Here is a 9,434-nt window from a genome sequence, read left to right as displayed (position 1 = left end):
ATTTTCATTGTAGCGTCCAGCGAATTAGAATGCTGTGGTTCCTCTGAGACGGTTTGTACATGTAGACCATGCAGAAGTGTAATGCCCTAGCATTAGGGAGACGATGGGCAGGAGGATCTCGGTCCACACGTGGGGCAGCAAACTGAAGAATGTCCACTCTGCAATATAACCAAGCAATGTGTAAAAATAAAGCAAACTGCATAAGACATTGTAATGATAGTGAGCGCATGTTATACCCCACACATTTCAGAAACCTCAATGTACCATTTCTAGAATCTTGCTGCATCATCATCGTGTCGCTATATCTGTGGTCGTTGAACATAATATTATATCCACATACAGATCTCTCTCCTAAAAAATTAAGGTAGATAATTCCAATTCATACAACAATGAATGACTTTGCTGGTTGGTCCACGGTTGGTTAAACGCCCATAGTGGTTTTTAAAATTTGTGGGATTATCTCTCTTTATATATATAGTACTTAAAAAGAACGAACCTGTTTCCCCTTCTCCCCCAGTTTGGTCGTCCCTTCCTCGTCAACCCGCTTCGTCGAGCGTTCCGTCGTCCCACACGCCTCCAACTGGGCCAAGCCCAACTACATTGTCATAATGGAAAGGAACCCAGGCACCCCAGCACCCGAAACCCTCGCCTCCGAAGTCGACATTCTCCTCCCCCCGCGTAGCTGCTGCCGCCGACCACCCTCCGCCTCCTCCCGCTTCCCAATAATGTGGAGCTCTTCCTATCCCTCTGAATGCCTCCTCCTCTCCGGCCAGACTGTTGGCTTGGAATGCACACCTGGGCAGGCCGGCGGAGTCTCACTGTTGCCACGCCGGATCAGGGATTGCCAGCTCCCCACCGCCATGAATCCTCCTCAGACCACCCCACTTGCCGCCGGAGCTCCCGTGAATTCTTGACCTCGTCTTGTCTTCCTCACTAGCCGCTGGAGATCTCATGCGCCTCGGCCGCTTTCACTGTTCCCTGCGACGCCCCGGCCTCTACCGGCGAGACTCCTCGCGAGAGACAGCTAGAGAACCTTCGCCTCGTTCCTTTCCTCTCCCCGCGTCCAGTCCGGCGCCCTCCCTCTCCAAACTCGCATCACAGCACCGCAGGAAACCAGCGGCTTGGAGGAGCGCGCGAGCTACGACATGTCGATGCAGAGATTGGTTACTGGAGCAGGTTCAGCGCCAGCGGCTGATGCGGGAGAGGAGCTGCCTCCTTCCTTCCTCCTCTCAACCCTCTTCCATTTCTGCACAAGGAACATGGATGGCCATCACGGCACCTCACGAGAGGAGGCAGGAGGACGGCGGCGGCAGCATTCTGCTCCCTCCTGGTGGCTAAAGGGGGAAAGAGAGGAGGCGACATAGGAAGGAGGAGCAGTCGGAGGAGCTAGAGAGGCAGCAGTAAGAAGATGTGATGTGAAAGATTGTCTCCTTGAAGCCCCCTTTCCATCATCCTCTGGCTTGAGGACGCCAATGTCATTCTTGACCACTACAAGCCAGGCAAGGGCACTCATAAGCTCCTCCCCTCTCTCATCCCCTACCCACAATTTCGCATCTTTGTTTCTGTTGATGTTTTGTATCTATGCATATAAGGTGTTTGAGGAAAATCCAAATAGGTTGCAGGCACAAATTTATGTTGTATGCTCAACAAGAAATATAAACCATGATGTGAATAATGAAATGCTCAGGTGTTCATCATGTTGACTCAGGTTTAACAAGACATAAACACCAGCTTCTCTATTTTTTTCCTTTTCCAGTAATTGCACTATGATCCTATTCCTGGTTCTTTGTCCCGTTCCTGGTGTGAAGCAGCAAATTTAGATAGGGCATACTTTTTTTATTCATGCACATTGGTGCTAGATTAACAACTTAACTTAATGTTGTCAAAGCTTACAAAAATAGGGACTAGGCAAGCCAGGACTTGAACACTGTACACTATGACTTGAAAATTGCCTTTCAACCTCGCGACCATTTTCTCAAGTTCCAGTATGTTGTTAATCATGGGTATGTAGTACATATGGTTTTGAAACTTATCATTTTTTCACTTATCCAGCGCCGAGTATACTTGGCCATCAATCGGGCCGGGACGGGCTTTGGGTATGGCTTCGGGCTGAATTTTCGCTAATCCCTGCGTATCACTTAAGACTGTACGTACCTGTTATTTTCATGTTCGACAGGCTATCAAACATTTGCTGTGTGGATCCTGCTATAATTTTATAACTCTGCAGACTGCAGCCAAAGCCACAAAGGATGCAACACAGTTACTGTTTTATGGAATGTTCAACAGTAGAAGTTTGCCAATATGTTCTACCGATTAGTCATATTTTGTATTTCCCTAATATATCCCACTAGGAACTCATGTTGGTTTAATCCTTCTTCTGACAGGAATTAACACTACCAACATACATGAGTTAATTCTGACATGTGGGAGCTGCTGGAGGTAAATCCAATAATAATATCTACTTTTAAGTGGTTTTCGCAAATGTGAGGTAACTCAGAATCTGTAGTTCATGATGTAAGGAAATCTTAGCAATCCTGACATTTCCCCTTGATGTATACTTGATAGACATTTACAACAAGGGATAATCTCATGTTTGTGCTTCCAACCAAAATTTTGACATTTGTTTGTAGACCAGTTTTCAGAATAGGTAGAAGAATATTTGAAATACGTTCCTCTCAGGTTCTCATGTTCAGATATACATCAGCTTTCCATAATTTATTTCAGCTCATCATTTTTGTGATCTAGAATAGTAACTTTAATGCATTGTCTTATACAAGGATTGGTGGCTACAAATCATAATTGCTCTACTATCTACAATTTGAAAATACTGATTTTGGAACCAGATTCTCCTATTATGATGATCTAATTCTTGCGAATAAGCTTATGGTTACTGGCACTCGAAATTGCATATTTAATATCAGTTTTTTCTTATGTAAATGGAGATCAACAGAGGTGATGAAAATGAGATGCATGATATATATCTTTGCGGGATCACTTATTCTCAGGTACATTACTATACATTCATTTATCTTTATGAGTAGCATGCCTTAGTTTTATTATTTCATCTCATATAGAAAGCAGATCGGCGCCTCCATCAGGGTACATGTAGCATGCTTCAGACATGTGTAAGGAGATGTCGAGTTTTGTTGTTTTTCGTTTTGTATCTTGATGTGCTTTGAGCGGTGAGCATCCTTGAATCACCAAGGCATCTATACTAAAAATTTGAAAGACATGAACTGCCTGAATTAAACTGCTCTATTGAACAGAAAAGAGCAACCTTCTATTTTTACTTTTTAGGTTCAGTGCTTTTTATTTGTCATCATTAGCAGAATTACATTATATTCTCTTGCATTGTGCAAACCATATATTTATGCTGAATTAAGACAATTCACTTGCTAGCTGATGAATGATTTGTATCACGAGAGCAAATTAGTTGTACATACATGAAGCATATAAACATTATTAGTACTCCATATGGTTTTTCTGTAGGATAACGTTGCATAGAAAACAAAAAATTTCCTACCGCGAACACGCAATCCAAGCCAAGATGCAATCTAGAAGACGGTAGCAACGAGGGGATTATCGAGTCTCACCCTTGAAGAGATTCCAAAGCCTACAAGATGAGGCTCTTGTTGCTGCGGTAGACGTTCACTTGCCGCTTGCAAAAGCGCGTAGAAGATCTTGATCACCGGCGCCACGAACGGGCAGCACCTCCGTACTCGGTCACACGTTCGGTTGTTGATGAAGACGACGTCCACCTCTCGTTCCAGCAGGCAGCGGAAGTAGTAGCTCCTCTTGAATCCGACAGCACGACGGCGTGGTGTCGGTGGCGGTGGAGAACTCCGGTGGAGCTTCGCTAAGCGTGCGGGAGCTTATGGAGGAGAGGGGGCGGCTAGGGTTTGGGAGGGGGTGGCCGGCCACTTGGGGGTGCGGCCAGGCTGTGGTCTTGGTGTGGCCGGCCCCCTCCCCTTGGCCCCTCATTATATAGGTGGAAGCCCCAAGTGTTGGACTACAAGTCTCCGAATAAGACCCGAACCCAAAACCTTCCATGTGATAGGGAAACCTACCCAAGGTGGGAATCTCACTAGGGGTGGGATTCCCCCCTTCCATGTGGGGGGGTGGCCGGCCCCCATAGGGGGAGTCCACTTGGGACTCCTCCCCCTCTAGGGTTGGCCGGCCATGGAGGTGGAGTCCCAGAGGGACTCCACCTTCCTTGGTGGTTTCTTCCGGACTTTTCTAGAACCTTCTAGAACCTTCCATAGAACCTTCCGAATCATTTTAAATCACATAAAATGACATCCTATATATGAATCTTATTCTCCGGACCATTCCGGAACTCCTCGTGATGTCCGGGATCTCATCCGGGACTCCGAACAAATATTCGAACTCCATTCCATATTCAAGTTCTACCATTTCAACATCCAACTTTAAGTGTGTCACCCTACGGTTCGTGAACTATGCGGACATGGTTGAGTACTCACTCTGACCAATAACCAATAGCGGGATCTGGAGATCCATAATGGCTCCCACATATTCAACGATGACTTTAGTGATCGAATGAACCATTCACATACGATACCAATTCCCTTTGTCACGCGATATTTTACTTGTCCGAGGTTTGATCATCGGTATCACTCTATACCTTTGTTCAACCTCGTCTCCTGACAAGTACTCTTTACTCGTACCGTGGTATGTGGTCTCTTATGAACATATTCATATGCTTGCAAGACATTAGACGACATTCCACCGAGAGGGCCCAGAGTATATCTATCCGTCATCGGGATGGACAAATCCCACTGTTGATCCATATGCTTCAACTCATACTTTCCGGATACTTAATCCCACCTTTATAACCACCCATTTACGCAGTGGCGTTTGGTGTAATCAAAGTACCTTTCCGGTATAAGTGATTTATATGATCTCATGGTCATAAGGACTAGGTAACTATGTATCGAAAGCTTATAGCAAATAACTTAATGACGAGATCTTATGCTACGCTTAATTGGGTGTGTCCATTACATCATTCATACAATGATATAACCTTGTTATTAATAACATCCAACGTTCATGATTATGAAACTAATCATCCATTAATCAACAAGCTAGTTAAGAGGCATACTAGGGACTCTTTGTTTGTCTACATATCACACATGTACTAATATTTCGGTTAATACAATTATAGCATGATATATAAACATTTATCATAAACATAAAGGTATAAATAATAACCACTTTATTATTGCCTCTAGGGCATATCTCCTTCAGTCTCCCACTTGCACTAGAGTCAATAATCTAGATTACATTGTAATATACCTAACACCCATGGCATTCTGGTGTTGGTCATGCTTTGCCCTAGGGAGAGCTTTAGGCAACGGATCTGCTACATTCAGATCAGTGTGTACTTTGCAAATCTTTACTTCTCCATCTTCGATGTACTCGCGAATCGAGTGGTAACGCAGCTTGATATGCTTCAGCCTCTTGTGTGACCTTGGTTCTTGTGCATTGGCGATGGCACCCATGTTATCACAGTAGATGATTAATGGGTCCAATGCACTAGGAACCACACCGAGCTCTACAATGAACGTCTTCATCCATACCGCTTCTGATGAAGCCTCTGAAGCCGCTATGTACCCCGATTCTATTGAAGACTTCGCCACCGTGCACTGCTTCGAGCTTGCCCAGCTTACTGCAGCACCATTCAATATAAACACGTACCCAGACTGTGACTTAGAGTCATCAGGATCAGTGTTCCAACTTGCATCGGTGTAACCACTTACAACGAGCTCTTGGTCACCTCCATAACAAAGAAACATATCCTTAGTTCTTTTCAAGTACTTCAGGATATTCTTGACCGCTGTCCAGTGTTCCATTCCTGGATCACTTTGATATCTGCTAGTCAAACTAACATCATGTGCTATATTCGGTCTAGTACATAGCATGGCATACATGATAGATCCTACTGCCGAGGCATAGGGGATATTACTCATCCTTTCTCTTTCTTCTGCCGTAGCCGGTCCTTGAGTCTTACTCAAGACCTTGCCTGGTAACATAGGTAAGAACCCTTTCTTACTTTCGTCCATTCTAAACTTCTTTAGAATCTTGTCCAGATATGTACTCTGTGATAGCCCTATTAGGCGTCTTGATCTATCTCTATAAATCTTGATGCCTAATATATACGATGCTTCACCAAGGTCTTTCATTGAAAAACTATTATTCAAATAACCTTTTACACTGCTTAATAGTTCTATATCATTTCCGATCAATAATATGTCATCTACATATAATATCAGGAATGCTACAGAGCTCCCACTCACTTTCTTGTAAATACAGGCCTCTCCATGACACTGTAAAAACCCGAAGTCTTTGATCACCTTATCAAAGCGTCGGTTCCAACTTCTTGATGCTTGCTTCAGTCCATAGATTGAACGCTGAAGTTTGCATACTTTGTCAGCATTTTTAGGATTGACAAAACCTTTGGCTTGTACCATATACAACTCTTCCTCAATGTCTCCATTAAGGAACGCTGTTTCGACATCCATCTGCCAAATCTCATAATCGAAAAATGCAGCTATTGCTAACAAAATCCTCACAGATTTTAGCTTCGCTACAGGTGAGAAAGTCTCATCGTAGTCAACTCCTTGAATTTGTCGGAAACCCTTTGCGACAAGTCGAGCTTTATAGACAGTAATATTACCATCAGCATATGTTTTTCTCTTGAAGATCCATTTATTCTCGACAGCCTTTCGGCTATCAGGTAAGTCAACCAAAGTCCATACTTTGTTATCATACATGGATCCCATTTCGGATTTCATGGCTTCTTGCCATTTGTTGGAATCTGGGCTCATCATCGCTTCTTCATACGTCGCAGGGTCCTCATCATTGTTATCCACAATCATGACATTTAGACAAGGATCATACCAATCAGGAGGGGCACGTTCCCTTGTCGATCTGCGAGGTTCAGTAGTTTCTCGTTCGAAGTTTCATGATCATTATCATTAGCTTCCTCTGTTGCCGGTGTAGGCGGTACAGGTACAACTTTTGGTACTGCGCTACTCTGATCAACGAGTATAGATTCATCAATCTCATCGAGTTCTACTTTTCTTCCAGTCACTTCTTTAGTGAGAAATTCTTTCTCAAGAAAGGTTCCGTTCTTAGCAACAAAGATTTTGCCTTCGGATTTGTGACAGAAAGTGTACCCTATTGTTTCCTTAGGGTATCCTATGAAGACGCATTTCTCCGCTTTGGGTTCTAGCTTGTCCGGTTGTAACTTCTTTACATAGGCTTCGCAACCCCAAACTTTCAGGAACGACAGCTTAGGTTTCTTATTAAACCATAATTCATACGGTGTCGTTTCTACGGAATTTGATGGTGCTCTATTTAAAGTGAATGCGGCTGTCTCTAAGGCATAACTCCAAAATGATAACGGCAAATCAGTAAGAGACATCATAGAACGAACCATATCTAAGAGAGTTCGATTACGACGTTCAGACACACCGTTTCGTTGTGGTGTTCCCGGCGGTGTCAATTGTGAAAGTATTCCGCATTTCTTTAAATGCATGCCAAACTCATAACTCAGATATTCACCTCCACGATCAGATCGTAGAAATTTAATCTTCTTGTTACGTTGATTTTCTACTTCACTTTGAAATTCCTTAAACTTCTCGAAAGTTTCGGATTTATGTTTCATGAAATAGATATACCCACATCTACTCAGATCATCTGTGAAGGTTAGAACATAACGATAACCACCGCGTGATGCTACACTCATTGGTCCGCATGCATCGGTATGTATGATTTCCAATAAGTCAGTAGCTCGCTCCATCATACCAGAAAATGGAGTCTTAGTCATTTTTCCCATTAGACATGCTTCGCATCTATCAAGTGACTCAAAGTCAAGTGATTCAAGTAATCCATCAGTATGGAGTTTCTTCATGCGTTTCACTCCAATATGACCAAGACGACAGTGCCACATATAAGTAGAATTATCATTCATTTTAATTCGCTTAGCATCAATGTTATGTATATGCGTATCACTACTATCGAGATCTAACAGAAATAAGCCATTCTTTTCTGGTGCTCGACCATAAAAGATATTATTCATAAAAATAGAACAACCATTATTCTCAGACTTGAATGAATAACCGTCTTGCATTAAACAAGATCCAGATATAATGTTCATGCTCAACGCGGGTACAAAATAACAATTATTTAGGCTTAAAACTAATCCCGAAGGTAGATGTAGAGGAAGTGTGCCGACAGCGATCACATCGACTTTGGATCCGTTTCCAACGCGCATCGTCACTTCATCTTTCAGTAGTCTTTGTTTATTCTTTAGTTCCTGTTTCGAGTTACAAATATGAGCAACCGAACCAGTATCAAATACCCAGGTACTAGAACGAGAACCAGTGAGATAAACATCTATAACATGTATATCAGATATACCTTCTTTCTTCTTCTTGACAAGGCCGCTCTTCAGATCAGCCAGATACTTGGAGCAATTACGCTTCCAGTGTCCCTTCTCCTTGCAGTAATAGCACTCAGCATCAGGCTTAGGGCCGTTCTTAGGTTTCACAGGAGGCGTGGCAGCTTTCTTGCCACCCTTCTTGAATTTTCCCTTAGACTTGCCCTGTTTCTTGAAACTGGTGGTCTTGTTGACCATCAACACTTGGTGCTCTTTCTTGATCTCAATCTCAGCAGCTTTTAGCATGCCAAAGAGTTCAGGTAACTCCTTGTTCATGTTCTGCATATTGTAGTTCATCACAAAGTTCTTGTAACTTGGTGGCAGTGATTGAAGGACACGATTAATCCCCAGTCTGTTAGGAATCACTATTCCCAAGTCACTGAGTTTCTTCGCATGCCCGGTCATGGCGAGCATGTGCTCACTAACGGAGCTGCCTTCTTCCATCATACATCTGAAGAAATGTTTCGATGCTTCATAGCATTCCACGGCCGCATGAGTCTCAAAAATAGGTTTCAGCTCATTCATCAACTCATGAGGATCGTGGTGCTCAAAACGTTTTTGAAGATCGGATTCCAGACTGCACAGGATGGCACACTGAACTTGAGAGTACCGAGTTTTCCGAGTCTCGTAAAATAGCTTTTACTTCATCGGTTTCAGTTTCTGCAGGAGGGTCACCTAGCGGTGCATCAAGCACATATTGCAGATTTCCGCCAGAGAGGAAGATCCTCACATGACGGAACCAGTCGGTGAAGTTGCTACCGTTGCTCTTAAGTTTTTCTTTCTCTAGGAACTGGTTAAAATTGATTGGGGACGCCATATCTACAACATATATTTGCAAAAGTTTAGACTAAGTTTATGACAAATTGAGTTCAAATTTTAATTCAACATAATTAAAAATCTAGGTGAACTCCCACTCAAAACAATATCCCTCGCATTGTCTTAGTGATCACACGAACCAAATCCACCGCACCTA

At 43.2% G+C, this 9,434-nt stretch overlaps 1 long non-coding RNA gene across 1 annotated transcript in view; it reads left to right on the top strand.

Moving 5' to 3' along the window:
• Positions 1-2,236: 2,236 nt before the first annotated feature.
• Positions 2,237-9,434, top strand: part of LOC127334000 (uncharacterized) — a 41,337-nt gene continuing 34,139 nt past the window's right edge. Inside the window, exon 1 of the long non-coding RNA XR_007871799.2 lies at positions 2,237-3,005. This is a non-coding gene — a long non-coding RNA (uncharacterized lncRNA). The remainder of the gene's footprint in view (positions 3,006-9,434) is intronic.

Source organism: Lolium perenne, chromosome 2 (assembly GCF_019359855.2).
Source record: "Lolium perenne isolate Kyuss_39 chromosome 2, Kyuss_2.0, whole genome shotgun sequence".
NCBI lineage: Eukaryota > Viridiplantae > Streptophyta > Magnoliopsida > Poales > Poaceae > Lolium > Lolium perenne.
The sequence above is the reverse complement of the archived record's forward strand: the minus strand, read 5'-3'. Positions and strand labels throughout refer to the sequence as shown.